Here is an 18643-nt window from a genome sequence, read left to right on the forward strand (position 1 = left end):
AGGCTGCCTTCGTCCCCCGCGGGGGACTCATGTAAGATTCTTTTTTTTCTTCTTCCCTTCCCTCCCTCCTCCCTCCCCACCCCACTTACCTGCTTGCTCCTGCGTCCCTGGTGGGGGATGATAGCAGCCTCCAGCAGTGTGGAGACTCGGAGCGGGGCCATCCCCGCTCCGCGCCTCCACACGGCTGGAAGCTTCCATCGTCCCCCGCCGGGGACGCAGGTACGTATTTTTTTGTTTTCTTCCCCTCCCTCCCAATCCCACCTACCTTATGCTTCTTTTTCTTTTTCGGGAGCGGACGCGCTGGGAACACTTGTGTTCCCAGCGCGTCCGCTCCCGATGGCCACCATGGAAAGGGAAAACGTTTTCCCTTTGCTTGGCGGGCATTTTCTTGGTTGTTTTTTTTTTTCTGTCCCGAAACACCGCAGCATTTCGGGACAGAAAAAAATGCTTTTAGTGCCCCGGTCACATACATAATGCGGGCCGGGATACTAATAGCAATATGACCCTTGTGGCGGGGGCATTACCGACTCAGGTAATTCCCCGGGGCCTTCGTTAAGGCCCTCGCTTCGCTCGGGCCTATAACTATGGGCCCCAGGGCATTACCTGTCTCGGTAATGCCCCCGCCGCTCGGGTCATATTGCTTAAATAGCAGCCCCTATATCCATTTAACTACATGAAAGAAGCCACTTCACGGCTTCAATTTCAATTTCAGTGTCTTCAGTAGGGTGCTGGCTAGAACTAATACATTGTTTCCGCCACTCTTCAGAGATCGGATTAGTGAAAAACTAGAGTTCCCCTTGGCTTTGGATAAGAGTTGCCATATGGAATGTGTATCCTTACCCGCCAAGACTTGTACCATGTGTTGCTATTTGGCATTGGTCTCAGACCTTTTCCCCTACACAAACCAGCTTCTGTACCTCTGTTCAAATCGTGCGATTAGAGGCTCCAATTTATTTGATGCACTCAAAGATGTGCTAAGTGCTCTGATCTCTCTGCACATAAGACGTTTGGCATCACGTATCTTAATATTGAAATGGAGACTGTGTTCTTCTACTACATACCATGGAGTTTCTAATTGGCACCGATCCAAATGACAATATTATTATTATTAGCATTATTATTATTATTATTATTATTATTATTATTATTGGTATCATTGTTGTTACTGTTAATATTAGTAGTGTTATTATTTATTTATTTTGTGTTATTACATATTTTTAAAGTCTGAACCTAGCTCCACAGCAAAAGAGCGTTGCACAATTCATAGAGCAAAACAATGGTAGCACAGAATTAAACAAGTCATCAAGTAAACATTAGTAATAATTATCGCAGTTCAATAACGGTAGAGGTGTGTGTGTGATTGATACATTGGCGCACGCTGCCTTTACCTATATTGCGCTTAAAATAGCACTTCCCGTGGAGCAGCTACTTGGGGATTACATAGGAAGTGCTATTTGAAGCACAATATAGATAAAGGAAGAGGGCACACATTTATCAATCAGTGGGAATCATCCAATTTTGCGGATATAAGCTTGTAAGAAAGATTACTTGATATACTTGGACACCAGTCTCCCATTAATTTGGTCTAGTGCTATATGAGAGAAAGGTGATTTAAAGGCCCTGAGGAAGACCTGTGCTCTGAGAGGTCAAAAAACGTGTTGGCAGGAATACGCTAATCACCACTAGAAAATAAATAAGCATTGGAGATATCTTGTGTGCAAGAACTTGAAAGGATTTTAAATGCTAATCATTAGTAATTAATAACTTAGAAAGAAATTAACATTGAGCATTAGCTCTGGAAGTTACATTGTTGGTCTGTGCGCAGTGGATAAACCAATACGTTATTGATTATAGTGAATGAATAAAGCAAGGCAATCCTAAAATGAGATGTAACTGTAGTGTATTTAATCGTATCAAACGTTATCCTTTCATGGTGACTTCCCAGACATGTTGTGATCTGTTCTACTGGGAAGGGTGTGAGGAGACCAGATGTGCATTGAGACCCATCAACTGACCTGACATTTTCTATCCATTCTTTGTTTATATATGAAGGCCTGATTCCTGAGTTTGACCCAGTCAGAGAATTTGATCTTTGCCCCTGAATGTTGTGTAACTGTAACCCCATCTCCAAACTTATTTCCATGTTTATTTGGTGTGCTTATGCCTGAATGAAGCTGGTCACATGCTGGCTGTGCCCCAGACTTGGTGCAAATCATTTTGTATGCCTAGTAATAAAAGGGAAACATCCTTCTGTGCCACTGTAAAGACATAAGTTGTCCTTTCTCCACTTTTCCTTAAAATGTAGTGACGGTGTTTCTACACTCTGCATACAATTGGCAAATGGCCAGATTCTTCAAGGCACTACCACACTGGCTCTATCATTCTTTCCCCAGACTCAGCCTTCTATCACCTGCCTCTTCTGCTCTAGTTTTCATTCACTTAGACGAAAATAAAAATGCAAGGTGAGCTTGATGACATGATCACAGTTCCCAGGTCGTGGTACCTTAGTAGACAGAGCATTCCTTTGAATCCTAGCTGGGAGCCCCGAAGAAAACCAAAGTCTTCTTAGATTCTGGCCAATCTGCCTTTAATGATAACCTATCAAGTTGTGCTCCCAGCTCTCAGTGCTTCATCTCCTGCAGCTCACTGTCTACAAACTACAATATTTTCATTGATTGTACATGTGCTGGAGTGCAGCCTTGAAGTGTTCTAAGTCATCTAGACCAAGATTGTCCTGGAACACAAGATGAATAGACAATGCAGCATCATGCCGGCAAAGGTATGATAGAGTAAATAGTAAATTTGTCTTAAGAGTAGGTAACACTTCTGGTTTGCACTCCTTGTGTAAGGAAAATTAGTAATTAATAGATACAAATACATAATTAAGATTGTGGATATACAGTTGGATAAATATGGTGATGAAAAGAATACTGGAGCTTCAATTATCGCTTGACACAGGATCCTGCATTACTATAACACAAGGCACAACCTATACCTGTAACTAAGTTCCCTTACAAGTAACAGTGCCACAATGCCCTTGGGCCGCCTAGGCACTATATAAATGTAATAAATAAATAAATAAATAAATTGACCAGGAGTATTATAACTTGAAGAAATGAGTTTTCCCAACTATGAGGCACTTCGGAATCATGTGAGCCGCGATAGAACAAAGGCAGATACATTTCTTAACTATTCAATACACAGCGTTCAAACTGTTGCTTACCCATAAAACTTGGGTATGCATTGACCGGTTCTCAAAAACTGGGTTGGCCACTCAATTATACTGGCATCTTAGAAATTAGAGAAAAAGAAGAAGAAGAAGAAGAAGAAGAAGAAGAAGAAGAAGAAGAAGAAGAAGAAGAAGAAGAAGAAGAAGAAGAAGAAGAAGAAGAAGAAGAAGAAGAAGAAGAAGAAGAAGAAGAAGAAGAAGAATCAAGCCATCAAATATATAAAATTCACAAGTTATGTATGTGCAGTAGGGACTGTGCATACACACAGAAACCCTGAGACCCTACCCTCCTCTTCAGAAATTCTGGTTCTTTTGGAAACAAAAAGTGAAGCCCTTAAAGGAAAGACAGATGTCACCGCCAATTTATACTGACACCCAATTCCCAGGGCTGTTCGTATGAGTATATAAGTGTCATGGTTAGAAATATATTAATGTTAGGGCGAGTGTTGTGAAGAATGAACTGAGCACCAAGACCAATGTGGCTATTATTATTTAGTGATGTAATATTGCAACCCTTTTATCCCACTCATATTTGTCAACTGTAATGATCTGTGGTCGTTCTTATGTTTCCAAAATAGTGTTTGATGTTATGCAAAGCAGCCAGGATACTTCCTTTGTGCCATTTTCCCTTCTCCTTTATCATAGGGCTATTTCAAAAGAGTCTACCGGACGTTCATTGTGGAAAGATAACCTACAAATATGACATGGTTCATCTAGGTTATGCAAATGTGCTCTGGTACATTGGACAAGTACTATGTTCTTATTATGATTACAATATATTCTGGAGGTGATAATTGGAAAGAAAGACCAGGGGAGGACTGGGAACCAAAAGGTGCCCTGGAAATACTTTACGAAGTGGCACAGTATTACACATTTTCAGCAAGCCCAAACTTTCTCCAATGAGAAAATGTGGAAATAACACACAAAAGAGCACCACGGTGCAGAGGCCTAACAGGAAACCTCCAGAGTTCCCTATACACCAGTCTAGCCCTGCGAAAGACTGTACATTCTCACAAAAAGCAAGTTTATGGTGTTAGGACAATCAAATATCTAACATTTATTCTTGGCTTCTTTTGCAGAGAATGTATACAATTGTGTCTCTTGTGTGGGAGTGAGGAGTAGTTTAGGCCCCCCTCCTACATTCAGCACAATGTAAGCCACTTGCTTGTACAATAATAGGGGGCACTTCAATTGCTTGCATGCATGCTAACAGTGGCAGATGCGGGGTTGTTGTGCGGGACACTTGGCTTCCATTTTGTGTACCCTCGACTCCATCTTTGGACTAGGCCTCACTACGATAATATGAAAAGGCTTCTCTCCCCTCTGCAGCGCCGCGCACACCACTCCATGACCCCCACCTTTTTGTCACTCTGTCTGAAAGCTTTGCAGCTCCGTTTCTCACGGATGAGCCGCAGATAATGGAAACAAATACACCAATGTAACATTTCACTCTTCCTCTGAGATCACTGTCCTGTGTGTGAACTGGCCTGAAGCATGACTTTTAGCCCATCCGTCTCCACAAACCCGCCTGTACCCTCTTACCCTCGCTGTTGGAAAATTACTGCACTATAACTCAGTTCCCTCGCTATGTATTCTTTTGATGTAACAGACGAGTGACCCTGCTGTGAACCACACCCCCAGTGTGCCCCCAAATAATATCAGACCTCTGTCACAGTATATTGCACCCTAGAATGAACAAATGTCAGAATACCTTATAGCCTCCTTTGATGCACCTGGACCCACCCCACCACCGATGTTATCTCAATGACCAAGACCTTAAGCCTAGGACTTCATATACGTCCCAATGAGTGATGCTGTGATTTTATGTATCTGATTTATTGGTTTATGACAATGTACTCAAAGGATTTGTAGTGACCATTATTTAGTGCATGTCTAATAGTTGTATCTCATGTTAGCTTAGTTAGGGCCCGCCCTATCTCACTGCGACCTGACTCTCATCCCGCCTGGACACAGACAGATGGACCTTGTGATGCTCACCCTGCCGCTAACCAAGCAGCCAATCCGAGAGGAGCAGCACATAAAGGAACCTACACATTTTTAGTCTTGTGTCCAATCATAATGAACTTTTATAACATTCGTATCTGACATCACTGATGACGCTTTTTGCCCACATAATCAATTGTACTTGTATTGTTTGCAAGAGCGCTCTTGGGCTCTGGATGCCAATTTTACATAAACAAAACTTAACTCTCGCTGCCTGTTCTCTTAGTCTCATTCCCCATTGGGGTGTGTCATATTCATTTTGTATTTGCACGTATAAGACGCGGAGTGAGCTTTTACATTTGGTGACCCCCGTGACGTGATTGGGACAGGTGCCCCGAGGCCCCGTACCATGCGGCAAGATCTGGGATGACTACAGCAAAACCACTGCCTACGCGGTTGACCAGTTCATGCGCACAAACGAAAAATTCCAAGGGTTCACGTCATCTTTGCAAATACCCAACTAAAATTGCTCACCAAGGCAGGTCACGGCTTGGTTGGGGTGCGGATTAGATTGTAGATAGACCGTGAACAGCGGCTCTCGGACCACACTACTGAACACGTGAGTACTGGTTGCGAGACTTGCAGGGGAAAAAATAAATTATTGAAAAACAGGTATAAAAAATAAGAGGGATAAAATAGCGGGAAAAATAGAAATTGACGGCGAGGTTCAGGGTCTGTGTGAATGTAACTAAGGCTTTTTCATATCTATCCTTTAAATAGCCATTAGGTTGGTGTGGAAATGGAGATAAAAAGGAATACGGGATCCTAGCTCCAATGGGGGGTAGAAGGTGGTGCTGCATGGCATTGACTCGACCAGTGCAGGGAACAAGTGGAGATAAAGAGAAGAAAGTAGGAGTCTCATATATTTAGTAGGCTCAGAGTAGTAATTTAGAATATTCTTTTTCTGTGTGAGCAGAATTCTTTGGAGAGTGGCCTAAGTGGGCTTAGAGGTGGGGAGTGAATGAGAGAATAAGAACTAGGGACGATAAACTAAAGCAATTGAAAAGGGGAGCAAATTGAAAGATAATATATGTTACATGTTCAATGTGTTAAAGTGTTACATGCAAGTTCGTCAGTAAGTGCCTATGTATTTGTGTATTCACGAAAATAAGGTCTAATGAGAAATATTGGTGAATAATTTGTGATTCATGTTGAAAAATAATTTGTGATTCCTGCAAAAAGGGTGTAAGTAAAAAAGGTTGCTGATGTTTTTGATGTTGACAGCGAAATAAGGTTGAACAAAGTTGTTAAAGAAAGGAGGTTACTGGAGATAGACATTGTATAATTATACCTAGAAAAAAGAAGTAAAATACAAGTAAGAGTAAGAAAAACAGTATAATGGGAGGGACTACACCATTAGCACATATATGCCAACACCTCCCTTTGTATAGCGAGAAAATACCGAAATATTACGATCAGTGGGTGTCGGAAATAAAAGGAGAGGGTGTATCACCTATATGGCCTGAAGGAGGGTCATTTAATAAACGTGTATTAGATCTTGTATCAACACATCTGCTAGAGAAATACAGGGAAAGCAATTGCAGAAAAGAAGGGAGGTACTAGATTTATGGCGAATGTTTGAAGAATTAACCTCTAGCGGCGAGGTAAGCAACGACACATTAACGGAGAAGGAGAAGGCACCGGAGGGGGGAATGGGTTCTGCAGAGGAGGAATGCACGGTAACAACGAGAGAGAATGATCTCACTAGGGTTTATCCATTACTGACAAGACCCGCAGTAGGTTATAGTGAGCCCCTGTATGTGCCAGCACCCACCACACCAACTACCCCGGCGACAGCATCAGCCACCGCTCCACCACCATATGAAACGGGAGGGTTATACGGACCAACTAGTGCCCCTCAAGTGAATTTAGCACGGCTAACGGTAGACTTAGACAGATAGCTTGCACATGCCCAAATGGAAATAAAGCAATTAAGAGCCTTATGTGATAGGGGCCAGATGTTGCCTGGGGAGGGGAAGGACCACCATTGACAGCAGTTGACCTCACCCCTCCGCCAAGTGTCGCAGGGGGATCCACACCATCCGGGCCGCCGCCAGCACCTATACTATAAGAGCAGGAACAGGAGTGGCAATCAGGGGAGTTTCTATTCCATTGAAATGGCAAACCTGTAAAAATAATACGACCTGCAACACCAAACAGCCAAAGAGGGGAGGGGCAGAGGGAAAGGGAGTCAGAAGATGAGATAGAGGACGTATGGAGTGACCTAGATGAGTATGAAGAGGGTGCAGCAGCAGTGGGATCCCCGCTGCCATTTCCATTCGACCAAGAGGATGAAAGGGCCACGCCAAGATGGCAAGGGAGGTTAAGACAAAGAGTAGGGAACATGCTGGTATGTAAAACAAAGAAGGGAACAGTAAGTAAAAAAGGAGGAAAGACAAAACTACAAATGCCACTGATGCATAAAGGAGCAGGGAGGCCACACTACATTCCATGGGCACAGATGGATAAAAATAACTTATTGAAACTTCTTCCTCCACTTTCGGGTAGGGCGGGGAAGTGGATACATGCATTTGAAAAAAACAGAGCAGGAGTTCCCTTAGCCATAGGGGATGTAAAGAGTTTACTAGTGTCTGCAGTAGGTGATCAAGCAGACACAGTGTGGGTGAAGGCAGGCTCCCTGGGAGTTACAATGAACTGTGACCGCCATGATGGGTCCTCATTTAATAACGTCAGAGCGCAAGTATGGGATGCATTGTGGAAACTTCTCCAGACACTCCAGATTTACACTTAGTGATGCAATGCACTATGGGAGAGGAGGAGGAGCCTATGCAATTCATCCTCCGGGTGCAAGACCTATGGAGATCTGAAATGGGCATGGTGTGGGACCAATCCACAGCATTGTTCTATTTTATAATTAAAAAAGGGCTCCCAAAAGTGGTACAGAAGGCCTTGGATGAAATAGCTGGGATAGAAGCCAAGGGCTGGCAAGAGATTCAGAGTATAATCGTGCACCACTGTAGGAGGATCAAAGAGACAGAAAAAGAGATAGAACATTGAAGGTTGGCAGACGAAGCAAAGTTAGTACAAAATAAATTAGTGAAGTTTGCGGCAATGAATGCCACAACATCTACTGACAGACAGGGGGAAGGAGAGGAGGGGTCAGGAAATACACCAGCAAGGATGGCCGCAATTTGGGCTGCAAATGGACAGGATCAGTGCGACAGAGAGGACCAGTAAGGAGGGCCCCAGAGGTGGGGAAGGCCCGCAAAAGGACAAGGTGTTTATCGAGGATAGAGAGGTGGATTTAGAGGAATGGGCAAGAGAGGGTTTGGTGGGCCAGGGATGAGGGGAGGATCACAAGGGTCCTGTTGGAATTGCGGGAGGTGTGGATACTTTTCAAGAGAGTGCAGAATGTGACCAATGGGTTATTATCAAGGGCAGCCCCCCATGGTAAACGAGCAGCAGTATGGTCATCCACACCCAGGCAGTCCCTACGGGTTACCTATGGGGAGGAGTGGTCAGAAAAAAACAAGGTTATGATGAATCACAGCAAAGGTAACCACAAATGCAACAAAGACAACACCCACAGCAGAGAGGTATGCAACAACAAATGGCAAAGGCAGAACACTATAGGAAATGTGAACACCAACATATTTGCAACGTCTGCAAATGGTGCACTGGCACCTTTTTGCGGGACACAGCAGTGGTGAGGGACAATGTATTCTCTGTTCCACGAACAGAGACTTATGCAGATTAGGACAGCCCACAGAAATCACTTGTGTGTCCAGTCCTATCCACTACGCTACATGCAGAAGAGTAACCACTAGTGGGAGCAGAGATAGGCAACAAACAGTTCATCTTTATGGTGGACTCGGGGGCTGAAGAATCGTGTCTCATGGAAGGCCGGTTCCCGCTCTCAGGAAAAAATTTGGAAACACAATGGTTCTCTGGGGCTAGTTTTAAAAGTTCCTTACACAAAAGATCTTGACATAACGGTGGGGGGAAAAACGGTGTGCGCACCTCTACTATATCATGAAGATGCGCCAATAACTTTGTTGGGGAGAGACCTCCTGAGTAAATTAAACATGACCATATCCTTTACTGAGCGGAGAATAGTGTGTTCCACCACAGGAGTGTGTCCAGTAAGGGCAATGTTGATGATAAGCAACATGACTAATGAAATAGCTGTGAGAGGGGTGCCCATAGGCATGGACATGTTCATATACGGAATAAGGGTACTTGCCAGAGTAGTGCCAGAAATAACGAGAAAAGAATGGAAGGTGCCATCAGACTTTGTCTTTTGCCCAATTGTGAATACAGATGTTGTACCAGGCACAATTTTGTCTATTGATCTGGAAGGGGTACAGGTGACGTAAACGTATCGCAGTGATAGGACTGGACACAAATGGTTGCGAATGGAGAACAGTGCTGTGCATAGATCCAAATATAATGTTGTGTGACTTAACTGATGGATGGGGAAATAATAATGGAAATAGGTTTACTATGTGACATCACGATCCAACATAGAGAAATACGTAACCCTCTCATGGCTAGTGTTAATGTGCCACCCACTATATTTGAGGAAGATATGGAAAAAGTACTGCCAGAAATATGGACCATAGGCCCCATGATGTAGGGCTATTAAAAGAGGTGAGGCACATCAAAATAAAACTGAAACCAGGTGCAATATCACCTACAGTAAAACAATACCCACTATCAGGGGATGCAGATGAAGGGATACGAGAAACAATAAATGCATTACTGCAACAGGGGATCATAGTGCCATCCAATTCCCCATGTAACACTGTGATTTTCCCGATTAAAAAAGCAAGGGGCAGGGCATGGAGGATGATCCAGGACCTACGCCCACTTAATGATGTCATACAGAAAGAATTCCCATTAGTGCCTAATCCTGCATCAATTTTATGTAGGATACCTAAAGATGCTACATGCTTCACAGTAGTGGATTTGAATATTGCCTTCTTCTCGATACCACTTAACCCAAGCTGTCAGTATCTCACAGCGTTCACCCTAGGGAGAAACAGATATGAGCATTGTAGGTTACCACAAGGGTATCGTGAAAGCCCAAGCATTTTCAATACAATATTGCATGAAGATCTTGGTAACATTGATGTAGAGAGCACAATAATACAGTACGCGGATGATTTAATCGTCTGCAGTAAAAATGAAGAACAATGCAGAGCAGATTTGATAGTATTGTTAAATTTACTAGCCACGAAAGGATACAAGGTGGACAAAGGTAAGCTGCAATATTGCCTAGCTGAGGTGCTCTATTTAGGACAGCTGATTTCAAAAGATGGTAAAAAATGTTTACAAGATAGAGCAGCAGCAATACGACATCTGATGATACCAAAGACAGTGAAAGACATGCTAAAATGTCTTGGCATCTGCAATTACTGCCGTGCCTGGATTCTTGATTATGTAGCGTACACACGCCCACTGTTACAGACACTAAATGAAGCGCAAAAGAGTAATGTCCTGTTAAAATGGACAGATGAAATGAGGACACAATATTTCAAATTGAATGATCTTATTGCACACGCAACAGTTTTAGCGAACCCTGATTATGATCGGGAGATTTACCTGTTTTCCCACTGTAATGGAATTTTAAAGACAGCAGTTTTAACACAAAAAACATCATTAGGCCACAAGCCATTGGCCTGTTACAGCGGTACTCTAGACTCAGTGATGCAGGGCTACTTCGCATGTGAACAGGCTCTCGCTACAGCGTCCTTTGCCATAGAAAAAGGTGCCACCATTGTGATGGGTTGCTCAGTGACACTATACGCAGAACATTCACTGTTTGCCATTTTAGATAGGTCGAAGAGCACTCTTACCACACAAAGGGCAACAGCATACGAAATAATAATTTCAAGCCCAAACGTTCACTTAGTGAGGTGCAAGACAGTTAATCCAGCCATGTTTATCACAGAACCATGCACAGTAGAAGACATACAGGAACACGATTGTGCTACATACAAAGGAGAAGAAGATGACATCCCTAAAGCAAGTGAAAATGCCCTAGAAGAGGGAAAAATATACTTTGTAGATGGGTCAGCATCAATAGAGAGTGAGACAGGTGAAAAACTTGTTGGGGCGGCAGTGGTAAGAATGGAAGAAGAGGAGTACAAGGTGATTGTGCAGAAGCACCTCCCCCACATTATTCAGCACAGGAAGCAGAACTAATAGCGCTAATTGAAGCACTACATACAGCCAAAGGTTGTGCGGTGACAATAAACTCTGACTCAGCATATGCAACAACAAAAGTTCACTCAGGATTATCACATTGACGGCGAAGAGGGTTTAGAAGAGCAGATGGTTCACCATTGCAGCATGCAGCCCTGTTGAATAAGCTAATAGAAGCATTAGCAGAACCGTCAGTAGTAGCATTGGTGAAGTGCCAAGCACATACCAATAACATGGATGCAATCTCATTGGGGAACGCAGTAGCAGGTGCTGCCAGAAAGAAGCAGCTTATTTCAATATCCCCAAAGCAGTGGAGTGCATTGTAAAAACATCCGGTACAGATACGACCGAGGAGGCATACAGCCATACCCCAATTGTCCAAATAATAGAACTCCAAAAATGTGCACCTATAGATGAGCAAGAATTATGGTGACAGGAATTAATGACAGATTTGATATGGTGACAGGAATTAACAGCCAAGGTAGTGATACCTGTGGAATTGCTAGACATAGTGTTTCCACAACTGCACTACCCAACACATGTGAATAAACAGCACATTGTAGTTGAAATACAGGAACATTGATTTGTCCCAAACTTGCAGGAACATTTGTCAAAATTCACTGTAGCGTGCACAACACGTCAAACATACAGTTCAAGAATGACTCTTAGAACACTGAGAGGAACACTACTGCATCCAGTGGGGCCGTTTAGAGAGCTCCACATTGATTATCTGAAAGATGTAATGTAGCAAGATATCTGATTGTAACAATTTGTCGATTCTCAAGGGGGGTGGAAGCTGGACCATGTCCCCACCCAGGCGTGAAGTGTGCTGACAGGTTCTTGGTACGGGAGGTTTTCTCAAGGTGGGGCATATGTGACGTCATAAAGTCAGATAAAGGCACACACTTTGCAAATGATCTTTTCAAGGAAGTAACCACATTGTTGGGTATGAAGCATAAATATTGTTTGATTTATCACTCACAGGTGAACGGGGCGTAGAAAAGATCAATGGCCTGCTTAAAAGCAAACTGATCAAATTGTGTAACACCCTCAAGAAAAATTGGGATTATTACTTGCCACTAGCACTGTTCCAACTATGAACCCAACCAAGCAAGGACCATCATTTGAGCCTGCATGAAATAGTGACGGGACGGCGCATTCATACGCCACTCTCCCCAGTAAGGAGAGCATCGGATGCTCACAGAGCTGCAACAGTGCTCGGGATGAGTTTAAGGAATACATTATCCAACTGACCCGTGCAGTGTGTAGCATAGCAAGACAGATCGCACCCACATTTATACAAGACATACAGACAGATACTACCACGCCAGCGCAGGACAGCCGAACGGGACAACTGATGCCAGGGGAAAATGTGTATGTCCAAAGTTTTGTGCGATGGTGGAACTCTCCGAGATTTCATGGACCTTACGAGGTAATATGTTGTAAACCAACCGCGGTTAAGGTAAAGGGGTTGACATATTGGGTGCATCTGTCAGATGTGAGAAGAGCACACAATAGTACAACCCCTCAGAGTGAGCAAAATGAAATCAACAAAGTTGCAAATGGCTAATATACATGGTAGCAAAATGCAACACAATAAAAACGGCAACTGAAAAAGATTCACAAGTGATAATGGCTGATAAGGGATTAATGATATAAATAATGGTGTGTGTGTGTTGTGCTTATCAATTTTATATCACCCCTTCAGTGGGAAACATGCCAGAAAGGAGGGCCCTCACTAACAATGACCCAAATGTAGATAGCAATAGGGTAGATAGCAGAATTAATGTGTGGTACAACATGGAATGCGGACTAACATTTTCTGCAATATTATTTTCTATGATGTTGTTTTTTGTGGCATGGTACTGGACGGTGACTTTCATAATGAAGGATATGAAAGAGTGGGGGAGTGGGGCAAAACTGATACGGGAAGGCTCAAAGCTCATATGGGCTAGAGTTACAACCATGTGGAAGCATAATGGTCCTGTAAACAACAATCTTACCACGTTGTATAAAAATCGAACGGCCAAAACCACACTTTTCTCTCCTTGTCTACAGAACTAAGTAAACTCAATGAGACCAATCAGTATGATGGGGACTATTCCTGGGATAGTGAGCCAGATCCTACAAATACTGACATGTACACAACCACAGAACCTACCTCACATGGCACTGTAATGCACTTTCATCCTAACACTGTAAGTATACAAGACACTCCAGTAACACAGTCCTGGCATGTTGCCAGTGAATTAAGTGATGTGATATGGGCAGATGTCTTTCCCATAAATTATAAAAGAGTGAGAATGATAAATAACAAGGAAGAGGGGAGGATGAGATAGAAAAGGGGGTCGGGAGGGAATAGATATGATGTTTACCATGGCCTGGGACTAGATGAAATTGAAGATCCCCGCCACCCTGATCAGTCAAACAAATGGTACTCAGACATGAGTGCAACAGCAAAACAAGCCACAAATGAGAGCTGCTATGTCTGCTCTCTCATACTGCTTGCTTCAGGCACACATAAAATACTTATACCTCAATAAGTGCCCTTGTCGGATGCCCAATGCTTAATTCATCTGGTATTATGTAGAATTTAGAGCTCCCTACAGTCACACGCACTTACAATAGAAATGCGACAGAACGAGAGAACCTGCACAAGCAAGCCGCAAGGAGTGTATCAGAGGGACAAGGTTCACAGAAAACAACCAGGCTGCACCTCACTGAGGAGGTCCAACAAGGCCGAAACATGTCTGGGGTTGCTTGGTTTTCTGTGCAGAGGGGACCTTGCCTAGCAGTTCGGGCTGGGCTGCTACCTTCGGTGGCGGCAGCTGCTGACTGATTTGCACATGGCTGGTCCTCTTTTGCAATGGCGCAGACGGGCTAAAAAACGTTGGTGTGGAAGGTTGCCCAGAGCAATTGCCAGTGGTTTAGATTCATTCAAAACCTTCCACCCATCACTTTTGTGGTCAGTTTGTTTCTCCTTGTGAGAGAGGGTATGCCCAGACGTGGGTCCCTTGCTCGCTGCGCCACAGGGAACCAGGCTGCACCTCACGGAGGAGGTCCAACAAGGCCGAAACATGTCTGGGGTTGATTGGTTTTCTGTGCAGAGGGGACCTTGCCTAGCAGTTCGGGCTGGGCTGCTACCTTCGGTGGCGGCAGCTGCTGACTGATTTGCACATGGCTGGTCCCCTTTTGCAATGGCACAGACGAGCTAAAAGCTAAGAAAACGGTGGTGTGGAAGGTTGCCCAGAGCAATTGCCAGTGGTTTAGGTTCATTCAAAATCTTGCACCAATCACTTTTGTGGTCAGTTTGTTTCTCCTTGTGAGAGAGGGTATGCCCAGATGTGGGTCCCTTGCTCGCTGCACCACAGGGAACCAGGCTGCACCTCACTGAGGAGGTCCAACAAGGCCGAAACATGTCTGGGGTTGCTCGGTTTTCTGTGCAGAGGGGACCTTGCCTAGCAGTTCGGGCTGGGCTGCTACCTTCGGTGGCGGCAGCTGATGACTGATTTGCACATGGCTGGTCCCCTTTTGCAATGGCGCAGACGGGCTAAAAAACGGTGGTGTGGAAAGTTGCCCAGAGCAATTGCCAGTGGTTTAGATTCATTCAAAACCTTCCACCCATCACTTTTGTGGTCACAGAAAACAAGTGGCAAGATGTGAAAATCACATGCAAAGCAGAAGCATTACGAGGCTTAAATGAAGCAAACTTTCAATGGGTCAACGAAACGTGTACTCCCGTCTGGTCACAGCACATTGCCTAGCTCACATGGGTTACTGCACTTGAGAAACCCATCAAAACCCAGAGAGAAATACTGCACAAACTTTGTTTTCATGGTGAAGGGAAGGTACAAATGGGTGCCAACAGAAAATGCGACAAAACGATCATCATCCCAGGCATGAAAAAAGGTACAGCAGTGCTCATGGACATGTATTGGGTATGTGGCAAGCAAGCTTACCTGCATCTACTAGCATCATGGAAGGGTACATGCAGCCTAGCCACCCTGCACTCAGCGCTAATGCTAATCCCAGAAAGCCATATCCAACGGGGGAGAGAGTCGGCTGGCATATCGGCACCAGGAGATTCAGCTGGAACATGGGCAGCACCGCAGTCAACGGCAACAGAGCCTTCCCCATATGACATTCTGTCCAGAGATGAGCTACAAGACAGATTGTCCTGCAAAAGGAGGTCAAACTATATCTCCAATGAATCATCCAAACTCCTCACCGAGATCCCTGATAGGTACAAGTTGTTTAATTCAGCTGAGACTTTCTTTGCCTCCCTCATGGCACCAGGACTTCAGGCGCGAACAAACACCAAATGGCTGCAGATTGTCCGCTGATTTTTCCAACTGGACAATGACACTGAAGAAGGGTTCAATGTGATCAAGGTGGAACTGCGCGACTTGCGCCTAATGACAATGCGGAACCGGTATGTCCTGGACTTTCTCACAGCAATGGACGGTGGTGTTTGCTGAAAAATCGGGAGCTCATGCTGTACATTCATACCTTCTGAAGATGCGGACAATGGGACCCTCTCCCATGTCATCTTGGCAGTACACAACCTGGGGGAGAAAATGCAGAAGGAAGATGGTATAGAGCCGAGCAACTGGTTCGACAACATGTTCAACTGGATACCCTCCTGGTTCAGCACTATGATGAAAATATTTGCTCCAGAGGTCGTTTTTTTTTCTCTTGCTGTTTTTCAGTGTGTGCCAGTTGGGCATACGATGCTGTGCAAAATCTATGCCTAGTTCAACGCTGATGATGGTAACAATGGGGAAGCTGACAACGGTAGCAACCATGATAGACGCACAAATACAAATTGGGGAATGAAATCCACCAATGTATCGCTTGACAGCTGTTTATCACCAGCATGGGGACAGGGGAGACAACCTATATCACACCACCATTAAGAAACCATGGGAGTTGCAATGGTACAGGCAGGTGTGGGTGGATCTGGATGGGGATGGGGGCATATACATGACATGCACACCTGATGAGTACGCAAGAAGAGGGCTTGGATGCCAATAAAGGGTACGCCAGCATGGGATGAGGCAGTAGTGAGGCTGAGTATTATCGGAGGGAGAATGATAATAAGAATTTATTTGTTACTTTAGATGTAACAAAAGGAGGGAATGTGTGGGAGTGAGGGGTCGTTTAGGCCCCACTCATACATTCAGCACGATGTAAGCCACTTGCTTGTACAATAATGGGGGACGCTTCCATTGCTCACATGCATGCTAACAGTGGCAGATGCTGGGTTGTTGTGCAGGACACATGGTTTCCATTTTGTGCACCCTTGACTCCATCTTTGGACTAGGCCTCAATGCGACAATACGAAAAGGCTTCTCTCCCCTCTGCAGCACCACGCACACCACACTCATGGTCCCCACCTTTTCTCACTCTGTCTGAAAGCTTCACAGCTCCATGTCTCACGGATGAGACAGAGATAATTGAAACAAATACACCAATGTAACATTTCACTCTTCCTCTGAGATCACTGTCCTGTGTGTGAACCGGCCTGAAATATGACTTTTAGTCCATCGTCTCCACAAACATGCCTGTGCCCTCTTACCCTTGCTGTTGAAAATTACTGCCACTATAACCCAGTCCCCTCAATAGGTATTCTCTTGATGTAACAGACGTGTGACCCTGCTGTGAACCGCACCCCCAGTGTGCCCCCAACTAATATCAGACCTGTGTCACAGTATATTGCACCCTAGAACTAACAAATGTCAGAATGCTTTATAGCCTCCTTTGATGTACCTGGACCGACCCCACCATCGATGTTATCTCACTGACCAAGACCTTAAGCCTAGGACTTCATATAAGTCCCAATGAGTGATGTTGTGATTTTATGTATGCAATGTATGGGTTTATGATAATGTACACAAAGGATTTGTAGTGACCATTATTTAGTCATGTCTAATAGTTGTATCTCATGTTTGCTTAGTTAGGGCCCGCCCTATCTCACTGCGACCTGAAACCTCACCCCGCCTGGACACAGACAGATGGACCTCGTGATGCTCACCCTGCCGCTAACCAAGCAGCCAATCCGAGAGGAGCAGCACCTAAAGGAACCTACACATTTTAAGTCTTGTGTCCAATCATAATGAACTTTTGTAACATTCGTATCTGACATCACTGATGACACTTTTTGGCCATATTATCAATTATACATGTATTGTTTGCCAGATCGCCCTCGGGCAGCAGAGTTCAATGGATGCCAATTTTACATAAACAAAACTTAACTCTCGCAGCCTTTTCTCTTAGTCTCATTCCCCATTCGGGTGTATCATATTCATTTCGTATTTGCACGTATAAGACGGGGAGTGAGCTTTCACACTCTTGTAAAGTCCTTCCTTCTTTGAGAGGGCGACTCTCAAATTAAATTCAGGGAGCACCAAAGTCTTCTTTAATTCTGCCTGCGGACCACATATTAGTGCTGCTTAATTCAAACATGTGTTACAGTATGTGCAAAGGCAACCCATTTACAAAAAGTAGAACATAACAGAGTTGTAGGCCCTGTAGCCTCGACATTTACTATGCCTGCCAGAACTGCAGCACTCCCCGCAGACCCTATGCACAGACACTCATCTCCAACATATGATCAATGCACACTCAGTGAGGCGGTAATATTCCTGCAGGACACAAACAGGGGCACATGTGTGTCTCCAAATACCGGCCTGCTCCCCACCTCTGTCACTGCTGCTCTCATTTAACTTCTGGGGACAAGGAAACACAGCACCAGAGTTTTTCCCAGTTCGTCTGCTGTTGTCAATAGGTAAGATTGATCCAGCAAAAGGGCACTTGATATTGTAACTCTTGTGCACTGAGAGAGGGGTAGAGAAATAGGTTTGGACAGGGAGAGGAAGAGAGTGGGAGATAATGAAAGGAAAGACAAAACAAAAGAGAGACTGGGAAATGGAGGGAGAGAAAGATACAGAGAGAGAGAGAGAGAGAGAGAGAGAGAGAGAGAGAGAGAGAGAGAGCATTAATCATCATAAAATGGTCTAGGAGTTATTCACAGACCAAAGAGAAAAACAAAATATGTTTTCAACAAGCCATGGACTGCCCACTGTTTACTTACAGGCGATTACATTGATATCATATCATAGGCATATCATATTTGATTCAAATATTGTAATGGATAGTGCCATCTTTCACTTTGAGGACTTCTCATAATGGATTTTGAGTTGATTTCACTGTCAATCCCAGGAGCTCGTACACAGGATAAGA

This window comes from Ambystoma mexicanum, chromosome 12 (genome assembly GCF_040938575.1).
Source record: "Ambystoma mexicanum isolate Mex_15411 chromosome 12, UKY_AmexF1_1, whole genome shotgun sequence".
Taxonomy (NCBI): domain Eukaryota; kingdom Metazoa; phylum Chordata; class Amphibia; order Caudata; family Ambystomatidae; genus Ambystoma; species Ambystoma mexicanum.